A 23,429-nucleotide genomic window follows, 5' to 3' on the forward strand; every position below is an offset into this window, starting at 1 on the left:
CAGGCTCCCCTTAAGTCTTTGATTTCCTTCATCAATTCTGTGTAGTATCTACCTAAAAATGTTGTATATCTATATTGCTGTACTTAATCCTAAGTATTTGGAAGGAGTTGTTATAAGTGACATTTTTAAAAATTCCAAATTCTAATTGTTCATTTCTGATATAGAAGAGCCATTGACTTCTGCCTACTGACCTTGTTTCTTGCCACCTTGCTATGGTTACTTATTTATTCCAGAAGTTTTTTTTGAAGATCTTTGAGTTTCGACACAGACAATTGTCTCAGCTCTGAATAAAGACATTTAAATTTTTTCTTCTCCAATTTTTTGGGAAGATGAGAAATCTTTTGTAAATGTTTTTCAAAATTGTCTTATTGTACTAGTATGGTGTTGATATGGATTTTTGTCTATAATTTCTCTATTTCATTGATCTTTGGTCATTTTAAAAATTATTATTTCTTTACCCATTTGGTATTTAATTCATTTTTCTTTTCTATTCTTAGAGTGAAAGCATAGATCTTGGATTTTAGGTTTGTTGTTTGTTTTGTTTTGTTTTTAATAGAAGCATTTAATGCAACATATTTCTGTCTAGGGACTACTTTAACCACAAGCTTTGATATGTTGTATTTTCCTCTTCTCATTCAGTTCAAAATGTTTTCTAATTTCTCTGTGAATTTTTTGCTTTATTCCATTAGTTATTTTAGATATTTAAATTTTTTTAAATGTTTGATGATTCTTCCTGATACCTTTTTAAAAAATGATTTATAGTTAATATTGCTATAGCCAAAGAACACACTTTGAAGATTTCAAACTTTGTAAATTTATGAAGACTTTTCTTATGACCTGGAATATTGTCTATGCTAGTAAATGAGTAATGCACACTTTAAAAATGTATATATTCTGTTAGAAGAGCAGAATGGCTAATGGCAAAGTTTCTGGAGGTGGGTACTTGGGTTTGCATCTGCACTTTACTGCTTTCTTTTTTTTTTTTATTTTTTAAAATATGTATTTATTTTTGAGAGAGAGAGACAGAGTGCAAGTGAGGAGGGGCAGACAGAGAGGGAGATACAGGATCCAAAGCAGCCTCTAGGCTCTGAGCTGTCAGCACAGAGCCTGATGCGGGGCTGAAACTCAGGAACCTCGAGATCATGACCTGAACTGAAGTCGGAGGCTTTACTGACTGAGCCACCCAGGTGTCCCTGCACTTTATTGCTTTCTAATATGTAATCATAAAATAAATCAATAAATAAATACTTAACCTCACTGTGACTTAGTTGTTTTTATTTGTGAACTGGGAATCAACTAAAGATACCTGCCCTGGGGCGCCTGGGTGGCTCAGTCGGTTGAGCGTCTGACTTCAGCTCAGGTCAGGATCTCACTGACTGTGAGTTCGAGCCCCGCGTCGGGCTCTGGGCTGATGGCTCAGAGCCTGCAGCCTGCTTCCGGTTCTGTGTCTCCCTCTCTCTCTGCCCCTCCCCCGTTCATGCTCTGTCTCTGTCTCAAAAATAAATAAATGTTTAAAAAAATTAAAAAAAAAGATACCTGCCCTCATAATGTGTTATAAAGATTAAATTTTTCCATTCATATAAACCTTCTGATTATTTTTTACAGGCCATATATGTTACCTGCCATTATTTGTATTATGATTATCATGACATTTGTTGTTTTCATTATCATCACCTGTAGCAGCAACAATTGTATCAAATAAACTTGAAAAACATATTGATGGGGCTCCTGGGTGACTCAGTCAGTTAAGCATCTGACTCTTGATTTTTGGCTCAGGTCTTGATCACATGGTTCATGAGATAGAGTCCCACATCGGGGGGTTTGTGCTGACAGCATGGAGCCTGCTTGGGATTCTCTCTGTCTCTCTCTGTCTCTGTCTCTGTCTCTCTCAAAAATACATACCTAAACATTTTTTAAAAAGAATAAAATATATTGAGAAGCAATAGGTGATATGCAGACAGAAAGTGAGAAGGCTGTACCAGAAGTCTGTCATAAACAGAAGTGGGTGAATAGAGAAGACATCAGTACAGCATTTCAAAGGTAATCTCTTTTTCTGCTGTACTTCCTCTATAGCCAATTTCCTCCACATAAATTCACATATAACTTCATGCACCATATATACATTTGCTTATGATTCCCAAATGCCTAACTTTGAGCCAAACCTCTTTGAACTCCAGCTGTCTTAAGCTACTATTTGCTAAAAAGTACTACTTAGATTTCACAAAGCCCTTCAAGCTCAACATATCTATGCCTAATTTCATAATCTTTGCCCTGAAATCGTTGTCCTCCAAAGTTTGTTACAGTACTGAACCGTTCATCTTCTTGCATAGGCCAATATTCCCCATTTTAAATGTATCAGGAAGTCCCGTTACATTTTCCTTTTAAATACTGTTAGATTTAAGTTTTGTTACATTTGCACATTACTCTCTTTCCTTAGCATCATCACTTTATGTGAAGAAATCATTTCTCATGTGGACAATTATGGACTCTTAACCAATCTGTCATTCATCTCAGTGCTTCCAATTCCACACCTGTATTTTAGCCAAAGTGGTCATTACAAAATGCAAATCTGATCACATTACCCTAACACAACCATCTCCATTATTTAAAAAGTATTTGGCTTTCAATTTCTTTGAAAGATCTTGATCCATTTCCCATTCTTATTTGTTATCATGCTTTCTCCTTTTCTTCACATCTCAGTCACACCGACTTTCTGGCACTCAGTGTTTTCTACTCCTCCTAGCCAAAGTACCTTTGCACACTATTTCCTATGCCTGGGCTCTGCCCTACTTTTCTTCAAATCAGACTTCAGCTCAAACGGTCGTCCCCCAGGGAGACTTCCTGACCATGATTCTCTGCCTATGTTCCCATTGTTTCTATTAGATAGGTACATTTATGCATGTGATCTGTGATTAATGTCTGTTTCCTCCCTATACTTTAAATGCAAATGAGTAGCGACAGTGCTATTGTTTACTACCATATCACCAGTAACCTGCAAATGGCTGATTGCTTTAATAGGCATAAAATCATATTTTTTAATATCTAAAGAGAAAACAAAGGAATAAGATGCCATTTGAGAGTGGCATAACTTAGAAGAATCAAGCATTATTTAAAAAGAAAATTAGCAAAATATTAGCATTGCAAGACTGTTAGGAAGAAGAGCAAGGTTCTTGTCATATAATCTTATCTTTGAATTAATATTTTTTTATCATAAACACAAATTTATTTTCCTTAAAAAAAGAAAATCAATATATTATAGTGAAAAGAAATCTAGAGTTGCACACAACTTTCATAAACTGAAAAGAGGCTCTTCTGGAATATAATTCTTGTCCCAGGACCAGTTTCCTATTAACCTGTAACAAATTACTTCAAATAATTACATATATTTTCTTTGTTTGCGTTCCATTTGTAGAAAATCCATAAACAAAAATTTGATAGTAAAATCATTTAGGAGATGGAACCACAGAACATCTGGGGGTAAAATGTGGAGGTAATGTTGAGGGAATCTGAGAGTCAGTGCAGATTGTGTGCTTCAAAATTGTTTCCCACAGATTAAGGGACCCGGGGTATTTATTTAACAAGTTCTGTCAGTCATTGGTGGACTGTTATTCCTGGGGTGGATGGAAATTTCTAGTACTTGTTTTCTGCCTGGCAAGTGGACACAGTGGAGTCCAATCATAAAGAAAGTTGAATGACTGGAGGATAGACCAGAGAGCTAGTGCCCTAGGAAAGCTCAAAAGGATATGGGTGGGATATCAAAACTATCTGCTACAGTGTACTCCTTGCACGGCAAAGGCTCACTCATGTCCCATAAGAATATGTTCTTATAGCTCCCATACCACTCATTCAACATGTACTTCATCCATGGCCAGCACTTCCATTGCCCTAAATTTATTGCCTAGTGCAATAACTGAGACCTTAATTTCTGAGAGGAACGACCACTGGTTATGATGTCTTTTCAAGCCATTATTGCTAAAATTGCCCATTGTGGGACATGGACAAAGAAGCCATAGTGAATTCTCTGATTTCCAGATACACTCTTACTGGTCCTCATTATGTAGCATCAACCCTATCTCTTACGATAATACAATTTTTGCTATCAGTATATTATTCCAGGACAGTATTGCGCTCTTTGCCTCCCTGTCTCCTATGAAACACTTTCTGTATCTCTTGATAGATGCCTGTGTGTGTCTAAGGGCCCAGTTGCATGCCAGAAGCTGGACTTTGAATGATAAATAGGTCCCTGCTGCAGAGAACATGGTTTTGGAGCAGTAACCTAGGGGTCTCTGCTGCTAAATTCTTAGACTTTTCCTTGGGACTTGCCAGAAATGAGACTTGGTGTTCTCATTTTATCACATGTTATTCATTCCAAAGCCCTAATCTGTGCAGAGCTCTCTCTTGCTCTCTTTTCTACTCTATACTTGTGGTCTTCTGAGTCATTAAATGCATTATTAATGTCCCAAATATCCCAGGAGGCCCACCTAGTACTGTGTATCTTTCTTAAAGATAGGAGTTACTGGGGCGCTGGGTGGCGCAGTCGGTTAAGCGTCCGACTTCAGCCAGGTCACGATCTCGCGGTCCGTGAGTTCGAGCCCCGCGTCAGGCTCTGGGCTGATGGCTTGGAGCCTGGAGCCTGTTTCCGATTCTGTGTCTCCCTCTCTCTCTGGCCCTCCCCCGTTCATGCTCTGTCTCTCTCTGTCCCAAAAATAAAAAAAATAAAATAAAATAAAATAAAACGTTGAAAAAAAAATTAAAAAAAAATACAGCCTTCTATTATTTACTCATCTTAAGGACCTTTGGTGAAATAAACAGTGGTATGGTAAGACTACCACACCTAAGTCTTCTTCCAGAGTAGCACTAATTGCTACCATTCAACTTGAGATACTGTATTGCTTCTGATTTTCTATGTGGGTCAAGGATGTATGTAGTTTCAAAGGATTCCTCCTGGCCTCCCTACAGTAAAATCTTGGTTCTCATTCCACAGCTAGCTAGTGTGAGGGTTCCGTCAGCTGCTAAATGTGTTCATGTTAATTACAAGCCCATGACTAGAAAGATGACCAGTGTTTGGTACTCATACCCTTTGGATTCACTAGGAAGCAAACTTAGGGGAACAATGCATTTATCATCTGACCTGTGTATTCCCTGCCTCTCATGGAGGGTCATAATGGTGTTTTATGTACCTCAGTATTGCTTAGCTTCCTAATATATCTATTAGCCCTTAGAAGATATATTGCAAGTCAGGAAACTGGATTATGATTTTCTACTGTGGTAACTGACATCAGCATTCTGCTCACCAATTGTTTACTGTTTCTGATGTTTAGTCAAAATAATGACCTTATTGGCTAACCATCTCCTTACTCCTAATAACATAATGGTTTATTCACCCTCATCACATATTCCTGTGTGTCGATGGCCTCTTGCTGGCTATTCCAATCTTGCTGCCTGCTCATTACAGTAATTGCATACACCTTCTGTTGACAATTATGTGCTGCTATCTGGCTTCTGCTATTCTTGAGTGCAGTCATCTCCATTGATGTTATAGTTCAAATTGCTGTATCTGCCTAGAATGACCTCTTTTGAACCCCTGTTCTTTTCTTCCCACAAAGCCATCCAAAGCATGTAACTTTCTATGCCCACATTAAACTCATGTCTTTGCCTTAAAGGTTTTTCAGATTCCCCCAGCCAGGATTTGTTACTCCTATATTTTTCTCATTTTTACTTTATATCATCACATCTTCTCAGGGTACGTATTAGAGGGAGTTGTGTATTTCACTATAGTATAGCATCCTTTAGTACAGAAACTTTGTCCAGCTTATCATTATATCCCTTGAACTACACTTCCTATAGTCCTTCTTCCTTTTTTGGAATAATTGGAGTCATCTGAATAAAATTAATACATGATTTGAGAAAATATGAAATGTATAGTACAAAGATTCTGAATGTTTATATACTTCAATAATTAATATTTGAAAAATGTGTAAACACTAGAAATTGAGCATTAAGAACAATTGAGAGTTGTGATTCTTTGGACCTATGTAAGGCAGGTGAATAAGGTATATTCTATAAAAATGTATTTATTATATATAAGAATCTCATACCTAAAGAATGACAGGTAAAATGGAAATTTATTCATTTTAATGAAAATTGGCATGCATTACACCAAAACCATTCTACATCTAGTATGTTACATTTTCCAGTGACTAATTTAAAGTAACATGGATGAAGTACTTGTAATGATACATTTATATAGAGAGAGATATATCAGTCTACGTATAAATATCTTGAAATTATTAGAGGAAGAAACATAACAATAGTGATTTCTTTATGTTAACAATTCTGTGCTAGTTTACTTTATCTAAAGATCTCAAAAGCTTTACAAACATTAACATCTCCCACTTATCCAGTGAGATAAGTATCATTATCCAAGTTTTATAGTGAAGTGATGGAGGCACAGAGAGATTAAGTGATTTCCTCAAGGTTACTGCCAGTTATGACAAAGAAAAGGATAGAAGTTAGATTTATGACTCTCAGTCTTATGCTTTAACTATCCTTGGGCTCTGTGTATGTCACCAAAGACATTCAGATTAAAAAAAAATTGAGAACACAGTAAACAAAGAGCATATAGGTACAAACCATATTTGGATATTTGACATCAAATTAATTAAATACGTAAAAGCATTAAATACAAATCTGGAAAGCTAACTTTATTAAAAAGAAGCAGGTACATGGTTTGTAATTAAGTGAAGCTGGAAGAGATTGTGTTACTTTACGTATCAGTCAATTGGTGTATAAGATTATACGATTGTGTTTTGAGAAAAGTCTAAAAATATATGTTTGTACGTTTACATCATTTGAAACTTACTAACATGGCCGATGGCAACCTATAGACCTAATAACTACATTTGGGTAACATGTTTTCTTTTCTTTTTGTTTTTAACAATCTGTCCTGTCAGATTATAAAGGTTAAATTATTTTTCTAAGTGACCTCTATGTGAAGTAAGAATTATGTTGTGAAAGAATTTATTCTTTTATTCTGCTAAGTCAGACAAGAGAATTCTCATTGTACAGATTGCCTAAGTATTCATAAATCTACACCTGCAATATGTATTTGTTTATATAATGATTGTTTGTAAGAAATAACATTGATTTCAGGTAACTACAAAGTCCTGGGCATTCTTTTTGTTGAAACTGTATTTCTGAGTCTTCTGAAGACCATCTGGTGTTGGTAGAGAATGAAAGTCAAGTCATCTGACATTTCTTCACTGTGAGCCAAGGTCCACTTTTGTTAATGGAGGGTATCTGCAGGTTCCTTGATATTTAAAGTTAGGAATTCTATATCCTCAGATTGATTTTCTTTTCACTAATATGCCAATACCCTCATCCTTTCATAGTCAAATGTGAAAGGACAATAAAAGGAAGAAAGGTCATTTGTACCACGGATCATGGATTACCCAATGTCTCACAAACTGTTTTCCTTCAATCCCTTTGACCCATATCCCTCTGCCAGTGACATACAATAAACTGCACATATTTGAGGTGTATATTTTGATGAATTTTGGCATATGTGTACATCCTTGAAGTCATTGCCACTGTCAAGACAGTGAAACTGTCCATTGTGCCCCAAGGTGCCCTGTTGTGATTCTCCCAGTATCCCTTCCCACTCCTCCCTAGCCCACCCTCCACTCCTACCCCAAGCAATCACAGATCTGCCATCTGTCACTACGGTCTAGTTTTCATTTTCTGAAATTTTGCATAAATGAAACCATACAACATGTGCTCTTCTTCATGATTTATTTTATTCAACATAATTATTTTGTTATTCACCTATGAAGTATATATAAATGGATCTCTTTTTTTTATTATTACTGGATAATAGTCCGTTGCATTAGTATACCACATTTAAAAAAAATTCATTCACCTTTTTATAACGATTTGAGTTGTTTTCAGTTACAAATAAACCTTCCACGAGCATTTGAAGTATTTGCATGTACATACATCTTCATTTCTCTAGGTAAATACGTGGCAATGAAAAGTCCACATCTTATGGTAGGTGTATGTTGAAGGTTTTTTTTTTTTTACATTTTTAAAAAATGTTTTTCATTTATTTTGAGAGAGAGAGAGAGAGAGACAGAGTGCAAGTGAGGGAGGGCCAAAGAGAGAGAGGGAGACACAGAATCCGAAGCAGGCTCCAGGCTCTCAGCTGTCAGCCCCCATCCAGGGCTTGAACCCATGAACCGTGAGATCATGACCTGAGCCAAAGTTGGACACTCAAACGACTGAGCCACCCAGGTGCCCCAAGTGTATGCTTAACATTTTAAAAAACTATCAAATTGTTTTCAAAAGTGGTTGCACATATTTACCTTCCATCAACTAAGTTCAAGAGTTCCAGTTTCTCTACATGTTTGCCAACTTTTGGTATGACAATTAATTTTGGACATTATAATAGGTGTGTAGTGATATCTCATTGTGGCTTTAATTTGCTTTCCCCTAATAACTAATGATACTCAGCATCTTTTCATGTGCTTATTGCTACCCATATATCTTCTTTGGTGAAGTGTCTGGTCAAAATTTTTGCCCATTAATTTTTTATAATTAACATCTACTCAGCAAACCGGAAAGATACTGTAACTGAAGTCTGCTTGAATGGTGTGAGTCCAGATCTTTGAAACATGATGTGATTACACAATACGTACACTATCTAATGACTTTGCAATCATGAGAACAAACAGTTGTTTGGAAATAGTATAAACAAATGGATGACTCTCCATATTTTTATTGAAGCCATTAGCTGATTAACTTGATCTCATAGAAAAATATACTACAATTTCTACAATATTGTTTGCTTCCTCAATGCAATAACCATCAGCCCTGTGTATTTGCTATTCCAGCAATGGATAGAAGAGCTGGCATTATTGTTTAAATAAGAAAATAGCTTATGTTCATGTAATTAAAAAAGTAATTGACTAAATAAATTTTAAGACATCTTTTGTGATTGTCTACTATTTCTAAGGTATTTTTTATGTTATGATAAAAACTAGAAATAAATGCATATTCTCTGGATGCAGACCCAAATCACAAAGGCCAGATAACCAAAATATGTATGCATCAAAAGTGTTTCTTCTAACTTTTCTTATGTTTAGAAAATGCTGTATTTGTGCCAATTCATGCCCAAAGTTTAGTGCATTATTTTTGGATAGACATTTTTTAAAGTTATTTCTTTATTTAATTTGAGAGAGACAGCATACAGAGGAGGGGCAAGACAGAGGGAGAGAATCCCAAGCAGGCCCTGCACTGTCAGTGCAGAGCCCAACGTAGTGTTCTATCTCATGAACCAAGAACCATGAGATTGTGACCTGACACGAATTCAAGGGTTGGTTGCTTAACTGACTGAGTCACCCGGGCATCCCGTGGATAGACCTTTTTGCAAGTATTTTCTATTTTAAGAGTTGTACATGTCAAAAATGTCAAGGGTTTTATAAATGGTGGTGAATTTCTTTCTTTTAACCATTTTAAATCCAGGTCGTCCTTCCTATTGTGTGAATCTGCAAGTTTCTACCAAATTAATAAAACTTGTTCTCTACTTATTTACAATATACAAATCCTACAGTTTAAAGAGAAATAGGAGTTAGGATCTGTGTTTTAAAGTGCCAGTGGTGTACGATTTTTACTGATCCAAAAAATTTTACAGCACCGAAAACCAAAACACTTCCATAGTAGGAAATCTAACCACAAAACATGCTTAATATTCTATATACACAATAAAATTTCAGGTGTCTTGGACATGTGAATAATTATGTGCAGACTAAACTTCTAGCTGGTATATTGACAAGCCAAGTTTTTTTTTAATACTATTTTATTTCAGAGACAGAGAGAGAGTTTTTTAATTCAGACTCAGCATGGAGCCTGATGTGGGACTTTATCCCATGACCATGGGATCATGACCTGAGTCAAAATCAAGAGTCAAAGGCTTAACTGACTGAGCCACCCAGGCATCCACAACATTTGTTGTTTTTTTTTTTTTTAAAGTTTTATTTATTGAGAAAGACATAAATAGTGCAAGCAGGGGAGGGGCAGAGACAGAGGGACAGAAAAAATCTCAAGCAGGCTCTGCTGTACCAGCACAGAGCCAGACTTGGGGCTTGAAGCCACAAAACTGTGAGATCATGACCTGAGCCAATACCAACAGTCAGATGCTCAACCATCTGAGTCACTCAGGTGCACCAAGTTTTGTTTTAATATGCAAGAATCTGAGTGTGTATGTGTTTCTCTGTGCACACATGCTTGTGATGTATATATATATATATAATTTTTCTCCCTCTTTCTATCTGTGTGTGTGTTATATATATATATATATATATATATACACACACATGTATATACACATATATGTATTCATATATATACATATATATATACAGCTTTATCTACTCCCTGCAACTCTTCTCTTTGACCTCTCAAGAGAGGAAATGTAGTACATTTGAAATTCACAACTTCCAAGTTTTTGTGAATCAACAATTCCTCTTCTTGAAATTTTTGACAAGTTGTTTTTTAAACAAATTTCTCTTGGGAGCAAGGAGGACATTATTATTAAATAATCTTCAGAAACTTGACAGAGAATAATACCTATATATCACAACCTCATTGATGACCAGGGTGAAGTCTGATGATTTGATCAAGTAAGTGGAGTTTCTCTTCATCTCTTCACCAGAGGACACATACATTGCTGCCTTCCTCTACTTATTCTACCTATCAAACTCGTACTCCACCTCAAGATAAGGTCCAGATTCCACCCATTTTCTTAAACCTTCCTTAATGTTTTAGAACATACTCTCCATTAATACTGCATTATTATATATCTGTCTCTCCAACAGACTTCAAGTGTGGTGTTTTTTTCATATCTATGCAGGCATACCTTGAAGATATCACAGTTGGTTCCAGATCATTGCAATAAAGCAAGTATCACAATAAAGCAAGTCAAGTGATTTTTTTGTTTCCCTGTGCATATATGTTTATGCTGAACTGTACTATAGCCTATTAAGGGTTCAGTAGCATCATGTCTAAAAAATAAATATTTTAATTAAAAATACTTTATTGCTAAAAATCTAATAATAATCTGAGCTTTCAGCAAGTCATAATCTTTCTACTGATGGAGGCTCTCACCTCCATGTTGATGGCTGCTGATCAGGGTGGTAGCTACTAAAGGTTGAGGTGGCTGTGGCAATTTCTTAAAATAAGACAATGAAGTTTCCTGCATCAATAGAATCTTCTTTTAATGAGTGATTTCTCTGTACATGTGACGCTATTTGAAAGCATTTCATCCACAGTAGAACTCTCTCCAAATTGGAGGCAATCCTCTCAAACTCTGTCCACCGCTTTATGACTAAATTTATAGGATATTCTAAATCCTTTCAACAATCCTTTCCACAGTCTTCACAGATTCTTCACCAGAAGTAGATTCAAACTCAAGAAACCACTTTTGGGGTACCTGGGTGGCTCAGTCCCTTAAGCATTGACTCTTGATTTCAGCTCAGGACATGAGCTCACAGTTTGTGAGACTGAGCCCTTTGCTTGGCTCTGCGCTGACAGCATGGAGCCTGCTTGGGATTGTCTCTCTCCCTCTGCCTCTGCTGCTCCCCTGTCTCTCTCTCAAAATAAATAAATAAAAACTTTAAAAAAAAAGAAATCACTTTCTTTGCTCATCCACAAGAAACAATTCCTCATCTGTTAAAGTTTTATCTGGTAAAGTTTTACCCGCTCAAATATAATAATAATGAAATATTTGAAATATTGCAAGAATTACCAAAACATGACACAGAGACTCAAAGTGAGAAAGTGCTGTTGGAAAAGTGGTGCAGATAGATTTGCTTGGCACAGGGTTACCACAAACTGTCAATTCGTAGAAAACATGATATCCGAGAAGCACAACAAAACAAACACAATAAAACAAGATACGCCTGCAGAATATCCATAAATATTACTACTACTAATTTATTACTCTAAGTTTGCAGAAATAAAAAAGAAAGTCTCTTCCCTTGGGGAGATGGAGATCTCAAAGTTTAGCAGAAAAGATGGACAGGAAAAACAATTAAATAGCAATATAATACGCACAAACATGTGATATTATTTGACACTATACCCTGAAGGAGTCAAGGACAGGTTCCTAGAGTAAATGAAGCATAACTTCAGTGTTAAAGAGCACTTAGGCATTAACCATGTAAAGGATGAATGAAGGAAAATAATCCAAAGAAATGAGACAGCATGAACGACTACTTTGAGATATGGGATAGTAAAGGCAGATGGGATATGGGATAGTAAAGGCAGATAGTAAAGGCGAACTTACATTTTGAGATTAGGATCAGAAAAGTTGAGACTGGAAAAGAAATCAGACACCAGGCCATAGAAAGCATCTTAATCTGGGCAACCACATATTTCCATTTACTAAGTTTCTGCTCGTTTGTGCTGATGCAACTAGAAATTGCATTCCCCTTCACTCATATGTGTCTCACTTTGGACAATCAATTCTATGGTCATTGTAATTTAAGACTATCTCCTGATTTTTTTATTCTATCTATCATCTATTTATCATCTATCTATCTATATCATCTATCTATTTTGCAAGTAAGAAGAAGCTTTTGAAAGATGTTAAATAAATATTGATAAGGTCAGATAAACCGTTTAGAAAGACTAATATGGCACCTGGTTGGAAGATGACATTCAAAGGAGTAAGACTGAAGCCATAAAAACTAGTAAGAAAACCCTAGAACAGTCCAGGTGAGAAACAGTAAGAACCTGAATGGCAGCAATGGCAAATAGGGCTAGAGAGAAGAAATAATTTCAAGAAGTATTTAGGAAGTAAAATAACCATCAGTTTTGAACAGCGGAGAAAAACAAGGAGAAAAAAACTAGATACTAAATGTGATGCAGAAGAATAAATGCCAGTAAGTGAAGGCATAGAAACGGGGGAAACTGTAAGATGTGTTCTTTGATGATGGAAAACATATTTTAAGGATGATGGATAGCATATTTTATGCTATTTTAGATAAATCATAACATGTGTGTGGACGTCATTGTAAGGTGACTCTGGTAGAGTTTCTTAGACACAAACACCAGACAACATTAATGTCAGTGCTGTGAAGTGTGAGCCTGGAGAGAAGCATGAAATATTTGGGGGGTTTGGACTTGGACTCGTGTGGCATAATGGGGGCAGGCTGCCAAGGTCTGCAATAACGTCCTGGTATGAGCTGCCCAGTGAGTCAGGTGTCAGAGCCAGCAAATCGGAGCTGGAATCTGGTAAACAATTCATTACTGAGGCTAAAGGTTGAAACCAAGATAAATAAGCTGAGGATACAATAGGTAATCAACTAAAGCTCAGGTAGGAACAAAATCAAAGACTCCCTGCTGGGGCCGGGAACCCTGAAGAGAGCATTTGTGATGAAAACTGACAAAGATATGGTTGAAAAGCCTCTCCTGACCACAGAAGCTGAAGAGTGACAAGGCCAGAAGCAGGCAGAGGTAAGACAAAAGAACTGAGTATTCATTCTGTTAAATTTTACCCAAAAAAGTAAACTGTTAAATGCCAAGCTTAACAGATTAGTTTGTGGATTCACAAGCAACTACATCCAAAAGCAGTCTATGAAAAAGCAGAGGGTTTTGCTCGGGCCAGGTCAGTTAATTTTTTCACGTGCAGTGAGAGCAGTAGAAAAAAATGTATAAATGAAATGACTTGGGGCGCTTGGGTAGCTCAGTCGGTTAAGGGTCCGACTTCGGCTCAGGTCATGATCTCATAGTTCATGAGTTTGAGCCCCGCGTTGGGCTCTCTGCTGTCAGTGCAGAGCCCACTTCAGATGCTCTGTCTCCCTCTCTCTGCCCCTACCCCACTAATACTCTCTCTTTCTCTTTCAGTCTCTCAAAAATAAAAAAAATATATAAAAAATAAAAAAATAAAAATGAGATGACATAATAAGTGTTGGTAGCTATGTGATAAGGTCTATAGGCTTTGTAAGATATCCAGAATATTCTCTTTTATTTTATATAGGCATATGTAAAATGTTAAGCAGTTTGACCTATGGTTGCATGTAACTAAATGTTTTTAGTGAAATAAATTATGTCAATAAAAATTATTCTTCTGAAAGAATATTTTATCTTATAATAGCTTTATTACTTTTTTCCATCAACAACCCTCATATTTTTCAGAAACTTGGTATTTTGCTCCTCCCCTAAAAACCCTCACTTTTAAAATGATGTGTTCTATTGCATTGCAGTCACAGTTAATAGTCAACAGGAAAGAAATCAAGAACTAAAAGCTGTCGTGACAGTGAGGTTCAGGAAATTACTGAAGAGTAAGTAGTTTGGAACTTAAAATGAGAACAACTTTCAAAGTGGTATCTGGATGTTAGATTCAAGCTTGTATATCTAATCTTAGATATCTGCTTCTAGGGTGTTCATCACTATTTCTTTATTTATGGACTTAAAAAAATTGTGTATTTTATGTCACACCCAAATGAATGCTGGCACAATGAGACCTACTCTCTTATTGAACAGATACTACACTAAAACAGGACAAAATGCAAAATGACCCTTTGTCCCATTTTTGGAGTAGATCATCTATTTCAGAAATAACTATCTGTGGATCTATGGTCAGGAAAGATTATATACAATGAATTGATATGTTAAGGAGCAATAAAGACAATAAATATTAGTATAATCTATAAACAGTTAATATAATTAGGGTTTGCAGAAGTACTTATTTTAAAATTTGGTTAGTAAGATTTAAGCAAATTAAGTTACTAAATAAGTCTGAGTTTTTATAAGTAACATAATTAATATGTTATTAAGACCTGTTGTTAGTTTCACTGGGAAATTATCTTTTCATTGCATCTGTCCAGGCTGAATACAATTCATTTTATTGTCTCTCATAACTCACTTCTTATGGTTTTATGAAAGCGTATGTAGTAGTTTCACCTCTGGCTCTACCCTGTGTTATACTACATCACAAACCCATTTAATGGTGATATTAATGATTTTAGAAATCACTACAAATGGTTGGCAGCATTGTTGTCGTTAATGTCTCAAGGGAACCATACAAGTGAGTTTTATCAGCTGGAGGCTGAGGTATTTGATGAAGTAATAACAAACTGGCTCTGAATTGTCTTTCATTACCCTTTATCTCTCCTAGAAAGAATATAACTTATTCAAATTATAATGGCCTCTGTTATCAATGAGCTTTACTATTTATTTACCTGCATCCAGACATGCAAATGCACATGCATTCTGGTTTTTCAACCTACCTGTAATGAAATTTCCTCACTATCAGAATCATGCACAATCACAAATTACAAACTAGTTTCTAGTATAATTTGCTTAGCATAAAAAAGCCCTACTCATTCTTTTAATATACTATCTTGATTAAAGGAGTAAAATCCAATCATTAGAGTTGAAATACAGTATATGGTAAACAACTTTTAAAATAAGATCACTATTTCAATTAGGAAGTAGTTTTGTTTTTCTCTTAAGCACTGTATGAAGTTGAACGGTGTTAAGGCTAACTTAGCTTGTAGAGAATTGTTAAACACTGGTACTGGTACTCCTTGGCACAGGTTTCTAGGTATCTACTTTTTATTTCAGCTTGGTTATCTTTATGACAATATCCTTTATATTTGTATAAGCCGGATGGATAATTTCAAAGAGTTTTCATACTCCACATCAGTTGCATCCCCTTAACCGATTGTAAAGTAGGGCAAAAAGGTATAATGGTGTATAGTTGACAGAGGAGATCCAGAAAAGTGTTTTGATGCCAGGTAAAGAGAATCAAGAGAAGAGTGTTCCCTGGGCCATTCTTCTTTCCTTTCCGCCTTGTCTGCTTTTGACCTTGAGGAAAAACTCTTTCTTTCCTTGTCTCTTTAAACATACATTAACTAAAAATGAAAAAAAAAATGCTTACAAAGAAGTTAATGGTGATCTGTAAACTACACCCTTTTTCCATTGATTCATTCATACAACAAATATGTATTGACTGCTGGCTTCCTGCCAGATACTTTTCTAGATACGGAGGATAATGCAGTGATCGTATAGGCAGGAAATTCTACCTTCCCTGTATTATATTGAAGGTGATAAGTATATAAATGCTATGGAAAAAATATAAAATCATTTAAGGTTGAAGGAGACACCTAGAGATTGTTTTTACCTTAAAAAGTATAATGGAATAGGCCTCAATGACATAGTAATAGACCAGAAAGAGATGACGTAGTAAACCACCTTATAGGAAAAAAATCGGGCATTTGTAATAATAATTTCCAATGGCTTACCATTTTCTATTTCGCAAAATGTTCTTGATATATCATTAGATTCAATCCTCCCAATACCCTATGAAGTAGGCAGGACAATTGTGACCATCCCCATCTGACAGAGCAAACACATTTGAAGAAATTAAATGTCGTATGCAACACCTGCATTAATTTTCCTCTACCAGACCATATTTTAATCCTTTAATTTAATATTCCACACGCCAATTCATTAGCTCTTCATTTGGGATTTTTTCAACCCAATGAAACTTCTTAAAATTAAAATGTTAATATTATACTAGTCAATGACATCCACAAAGATAAAAATCATGTTTTATTAACAGATAAAAAACATCTGTTTTATTAACTGATAACTTCATATCTTTAAGTTCATGAGTGCCTAGCTACATGGGATTTCTTCTGGGTTCTCAAATACACCCTTCATTTTTTACTTATTTTTTATTTTTTAGGTTTATTTATTTTTGAGAGAGAGTGAGCGTGGGAAGGGCAGAGAGAGGAAGAGAGAGAATCCCAATCAGGGTCTGCATTGTCAGCCCGGAGCCCACCGGGGGGCTTAAACTCACAAACCGTGAGATTGAGACCTGAGCGGAAATCAGGAGTCGGATGCTTAACCAACTGAGCCACTCAGGCTCCCCACACCCTTACATTATTTTCTGCTTTCTCTGACTAGAAGCAAATACTTTCCCACATACTCTCTTCTTCCATTTTTATAGTTGCTGTTTTCTCAGATGGCAGACATCTTATCATTTGGGTCTCATCACATTCAAATTATTTATTATCTACCTACTTTTTTTAATTTTTAAAATATTTATTTAGTTTTGAGAGAGAGAGAGAGTGTGTGAGCAAGGGACGAGCAGAGAGAGAGAAAGAGAGAGAGACTCTGAAGCAGGCTTCAGGCTCTGAGCTGTCAGCACAGAGCCCCAAGGTGGGGTTTGAACTCAGAACCGTGAGATCATGACTTCAGCCGAAGTTGGACGCTTAACTGACTGAGCCATCCAGGTTCCCCCGTTGTCTACCTATTTCTAACTAGTGTGTGAGCTGGCAGCAGAGATGCTGGCAGCATGATCACGGCAGTGTTTTAAATTCTCAGAACTTTACAAAATACATTGTAAGCACCTTGTATTTGCTGTTCTAATGAATCAATAATGGGTATCAGGTCATCTCACAACTCCAAATATGTCCTTAAGCATCAGTAACTACAGAAAGTATTTGGAACTAATAAAAGTAATAGTCATTATATCAGGTTTTTTCCTTAGCATTAAATGATTTAAATACCATTACTATTATCATTTTTGATATCAGAGAACTGAGTCAGAGAGAGTCTCAGAACCAGGATTTGGGTACATAATCTTAACTACTTCACTCTTTGAAATTCCTCTTTTGACACAAAAGATTATGAATATTTCCTTTGAATTATTATAAGTATAGTTATTATTTCCTTTGAAAGATTATGTATATTTCCAACACATTGATAAGTCTAGGGATGCCATTTGCATTATTGTTACATGAACATAGAAAATAATATGAATAAACTCCCTTGTGTTAGGCAGCATGAAGGTCATTGTTTTATTTGGAATACCTTGAACAGCATATAATTTTCTCCTATTCTATTGTCTTCTGCTCTTTTTGACTGATGAGTAGGTAAATACTTGTCCACATGCTCTTATCATTTTTCTATTCACCGCTAGAAGAACTGTTAGTAAAAGTATAAATATTTTTTAAAAAAGAATATCCTAATTCTACAATGTTTATACTTAAATATACATTGGAAAGCTTAGGTTTGTACCTGGAGGAAGAAGAATTTCCCATCAAAATTGTAACACAAATATTGGTGGAAGAGAAAACTCAGAAAACTAGAAAAAATTCTAAGCTATATGTTTGTCTATGTTTTAAAATTAATAATTAGAAACTCTTATTTCAACATCATAAATATTAGTTATCAAAGAAATTGGATATTATTGTGCAGGGGAAAGATATATGCAAGACTTTTCCACAGACTTATAAAAGGTGAGCCCCTCTTCATCCCTCAAGGTGAAAGAAAAAATGTAAGATCAAGAAAGTCACATGAGGATATATGCAGTGGCACGAAGTTTGGAACCCTGCACCCACTATACAGTGTTTGGGAAATAGCATAAATGAGTAATGATCCTTCAGTGCTCTATATTAGTTATTCAAAGTGTATTCTGCAGAGCCCAGAAGTAGAATCTTAAGTGTTATACAAAATGAGATTTCTATGGCAGATACATTTTTAAAATGTTTAATGAAAGTTAAGTTTTATTTCTGAAAAATTTCTTGGAACTTAGTACACCGATGTGAGCTGCAGGTATTTAAGAGTCATTTATACATTGCAGGGTTTCCCAAGTTAACTTGAATTTGAAATCACATTTTCATAAAAAGGAATCATGTGCCTTGGAGTTTACTTGGGATTGCTAATTATTCTGATTAACAATGCTAGGAAAAGTGAATTAGCTTATGTCATTCATCAGTTGGTGATATAAAAAGAGTAACTACTGTGGTTGCAATGGGTAGAAGATAAATGGAGAGCACTTACTTGACAGGATTTTGGCATAATTATATTGGGAGTTCCTAGAGATAAGATTCTCTGTATTCAAATGCAATTTCAATTAAATTGCTATCATCATAGTAAAAAAACAAAAACAAAAAACAAAAAGCAAAAAATTTAGGGTAGATTAAGCTGTAATTGAGGATTTTATGATTGTTTCTAAATATGTATTTAAAAGGGATCTTATTGGGGCACCTGGGTGTCTCAGTTGGTTAAGCATCTGACTTCAGCTCAGATCATGATCTCATGGCTTGCCTCCTGAGTTCAAGACTTGCCTTGGGCTCTGTGCTGACAGCTCAGAACATGGAGCTTGCTTCAGATTCTCTGTTTCTGTCTCTCTCTGTCCCTCCCCTGTTCACACTCTGTCTCTGTCTCTCTTAAAAAGATATAAACATTAAAAAAAAAAAAACCTTTTCAAAAAGGGGGTCTCATTGTACCATCATATATGTATTTCTTTCAATCCTGTTTGAACTAATAGTTATTTTTATGTTTCATTAAATTTAAAAGATTTGTAAAAGTCATTATTGATTGCAAAAAGGATGTGCACTCTAAGTACTATTTTTCACCTACAAGAATTTAGCTTTTTAGACCTGGTATCAGTCTAAGAATATACACCATTTTATCAAGTAGCACCCTTTCTTAAATGTAGATATGGATCTCCAGAAAGAAGCATCTGAAATTCTAATTTTGTGTATTCAGTCTATAAAGAAGTAGAACGTGTCAGACTAAAATTTACTAGGTAGGTATCTTCCTGTTTCTGGGATATGTGACAATAAAATACTAAGGAGACGAATACAAAATCTAGTTCATAGAATTTTTTTTGAGTCTTGGAAATGAAGAGGATGATACTGAATAAATGAAAGATCAAATGACACATACAGTAAATAAAAGATCAAATAAATGAAAGATCAAATGAGAACATTGTTACCTCCCACTTTCCACCTGTTTCACAAGCAAGCCCACAGGCTTCCTTAAACTAATGTCCAGAGGAAATATATTAAGGGACTGCTTCCCTTAGAATGTTGGGTGTGACCTCAAAAATGATTAAAGATCAATGATGATGCCTGGCAGAATATTAGAGGGGTTTAAGGCAGGAGGGAAAACACGGTAAAATAAAGGGGAAACCATAGAACTTGACTGGGTAGTTAATACACGTAGTGCTTGGTGCAATTTTTGGAGCATCTATATAAGAAATGAACTTCTTATTTAGGAATTTGTAAAATGTATTGGAGTATAATACAAAGAGTGAATATATCATTAATTTGCAGTAAAGTTAGTTATCATAAAAAGAACACAGCCGTATAATCAGCAACCAGGTAAAGATACAGAACATTACTGGTGCCAGGGAACCCCCCTTAAATCCCTTGAACAGCTCTCTTCATTCCAAAAGAAATATCATAGCTTTTTTTTTTTTTACTCCTTTTGAACCTTAAAAAAGGGAATCACATACTAGGTACTTTGTTTTCACTTTACATAATGAGATTCATCTATGCTATGCCACCATGTAGTGACTGTATTGATTTGAACTTTTAATAAAACAATGATTACAATTAATTATTGCAAATCATAGAAAATAATTCTATAAGTTGCCAAAATTTTAAGACGAATTTCCATCTGAGTGAACCAATGACTTTTTTTTTCTTTACTTCAAGTATGGTGTTGATGAATCAAAGAATTACCCTGAATGCTTTATACAAAATTATAATAAAAATTAAATACAATATCATATGAGCATAAGGATTTTTTTTCATGCATGTAGTAGTATAACTATAATGTAAAAAGAATGATTTTCATGTATGGTCCATAGGATTCCTTTTGAATGATGGAACTTTTTGAAAATCTGGAGATCACCAACATAGATCACTCACTTGAAAACTTTCCATATTTACATACACAACATCTTGCAATTAATTTTAGAGTATCAGACCACCTGAAGGAATTCACAAATCTATTATGCTGAGATGAAGAACACTAACTTTAAAGTCATATTTTACCAACTTTAAGAAAATAAAAACAAAGAAAGACTCTTCAGGACAATACTGTCCTTCTTTTGTAGAGAAGAAAGTCATAGAGGTTTTTGTCACAATAGGTTTTAAAACATAGTAAGCAGGCGGAGAGTTTGCTTTTCTGGGTAGTTGAAATTAGGCCACCAAGGCTTAATTAGTCTTGCCTTTGAGTAGACTCAGATTTATCTTCTTGCTCTACTCTAGTCCAGATACAGCATATTAGGATTCTCTTTCTCTCTTACTCTCTCTCTCTCACACTCTTCTAATATGTAATTTTTTAAAAGTCTTTAGAAATTCTTAGATTCTTCTCATTTTATCACTGAATAATTTTGTGAAAACAAGATCAGTCAGGTCTAACTGTAGCTAACAGAAACTGCTTTAGCAGTACCTCTAGCAAAGACGTACTTAAAAGGAATTAAGTGCTAACAAATCAGTATTTGGACATCCTTGAATAATTCCAGAATCACATCACAGAACTGACCACTAAACTGCCTGAAACAAAATCAAGAAACTAAAGAAAGGCACTGATATTCCAAATTGTGACTTCATGATCACAAAATGTTAGCTGGAATCTGGAGATCAGACAACTTTAGTTTGGGGAATGCTCCACCTGCTGTGATCCAGGCATGAAAAGGCTGGCTGCGGGCTCCGCTACACCAACCATATTAATAGTAGGGCCCCTCTTCCACTTAGATTAGCTCTGAATTCAAGACTTAACATGAGTGCTCATGAACAGTAGAACGTCACTTACATCCAAAACTCCTGCCACAAGGAAGTCTGGGAAATGTAGTCTTTAGCAGTACTGAAGGAAGGCCACAAGGAAGCTGAATTTATGCTGAGCAAGATTATTTACTTTACCTGCCGCAGACATCTCCCAGTATTCCAACGGGGCTTCACGATTGTTAGCATGTGATTATCACAGGAACAGCAATAAAGCTTCAAAATAAACTTAATTTAAAGGCTGTTCCTTTTTTTGTTTGTTTGTTTAAAGATTACATGATTTTTACATGTCAAGGCTATTATATAATAGCAAATAAAGAAAGAATATACAATTGAGGCCATGTCTTCTGAATTTTACACAGTGTATAATAGAGATTGCTTACAATGTCTTACTATACTGAAATTATTTTTGTATTAAGTATTGTTTTAAATAAGAGAGCCTGAAATTGGCTCGGGCTAACTTTTTTCTTTTTCTTTTTTCTTTTTCTTTTTCTTTTTTTTTTTTTTTTTGGTAATGTGTGTGTGTGCACCATTTGCTATGCACATTCCACATATCTAGAGAGACAGGAAAATAGCAAAGCATTCTTTATTTTTTCTGTATTTAATTAAACTTTTAACTTACTCAACTTCAGATGAGTATTGTACTGCAAATGCTACATTTTTTTTAACTTTGCCTCTATAATGCTCTATAATCGTGATGTCACATACCTATTCTCTGAAAGCAGATGTTTTGTTTTTAATATATAACAACAAGAGATCAGAATTAAAAAACAAACAAACCAACAAAAAACTCTTTGGGGCTCCTGGGTGGCTCAGTCAGTTAAGCATCAGACTTTAGCTCAGGTCATGATCTCACAGCTCATGAGTTCCAGCCCCACAGCAGGTCCTGTGCTGACAGCTCAGAGCCTGCTTTGGATTCTGTATCTCCTTCTCTCTGTGTCCCTCCCTGCTCGCGCACTGTCTCTGTCCCTCAAAAATAAAAAATAAAATGTTTAAAAAAAAACCCAAAAAACCCACTTTGAAATTCTAAGTAGGTGACCTAAGTGTCAGTCTGCTTTTGAACTCTGAGGAATGGCACTCATATTAGGTTTTTTGTTGTTGTAATTTATGCATAATAAAAATAATTCTGGTTAAAATCAACAGCTAGAAAATGCAGTTCAGCATGGTACAATATAGGGAAAAATAAGTTAGCTATTGAGGCAGGCATCATATGTCAACTATAAGGTGTCAGATACATCCTTATGTCCTCTGTTCATTAAAACTAAAAAAAACAAAAACAAAAACAAAAAACGAAAACCTCTTTGGTATGCTAATACAAAACGTTTTAGGACATATCCCTGTTAAATTAGCCTCTATCCATTTAAGCCTCCTTAGTAGGTGATAATACTCTTTGACAGATGACCTCACTTAAAATGCAATTCCATCCAGAAAAGCTAGGAAAAGGTGCCATCTTACCCCTAAACTACACGTGTATAACCTTTGTTAAAACAAGATTATAGACAATAATATAACAAACATAAAAAATGTGGAGGTGTAATATAAACTAAATATGCCCAGATCCTCAGTTTTATATATATATATATATATATATATATATATATATATATATGTCTCTGCATTTCTCACAATCGTGTCTTCCTCTCCACCCCTGCTGTGCTCCAGCTCCGACTGTCAATGATCAGTCAGCCTCTGGCAGGAGATACCACATTAGAAGAGCACTAGCCAGCCAGGCTGGCAGCTTGGTCCCACCTCTGCCCATTTCTGGCCAGTCTCATCCTGAGCATCTGTGGGGTGGAGGTGTGTCTGTCTGTGTGGATGTGTTGTGGGAGAGTCAGAAGG

The sequence above is a fragment of the Felis catus genome, chromosome B4 (genome assembly GCF_018350175.1).
Source record: "Felis catus isolate Fca126 chromosome B4, F.catus_Fca126_mat1.0, whole genome shotgun sequence".
Taxonomy (NCBI): Eukaryota; Metazoa; Chordata; class Mammalia; order Carnivora; family Felidae; genus Felis; species Felis catus.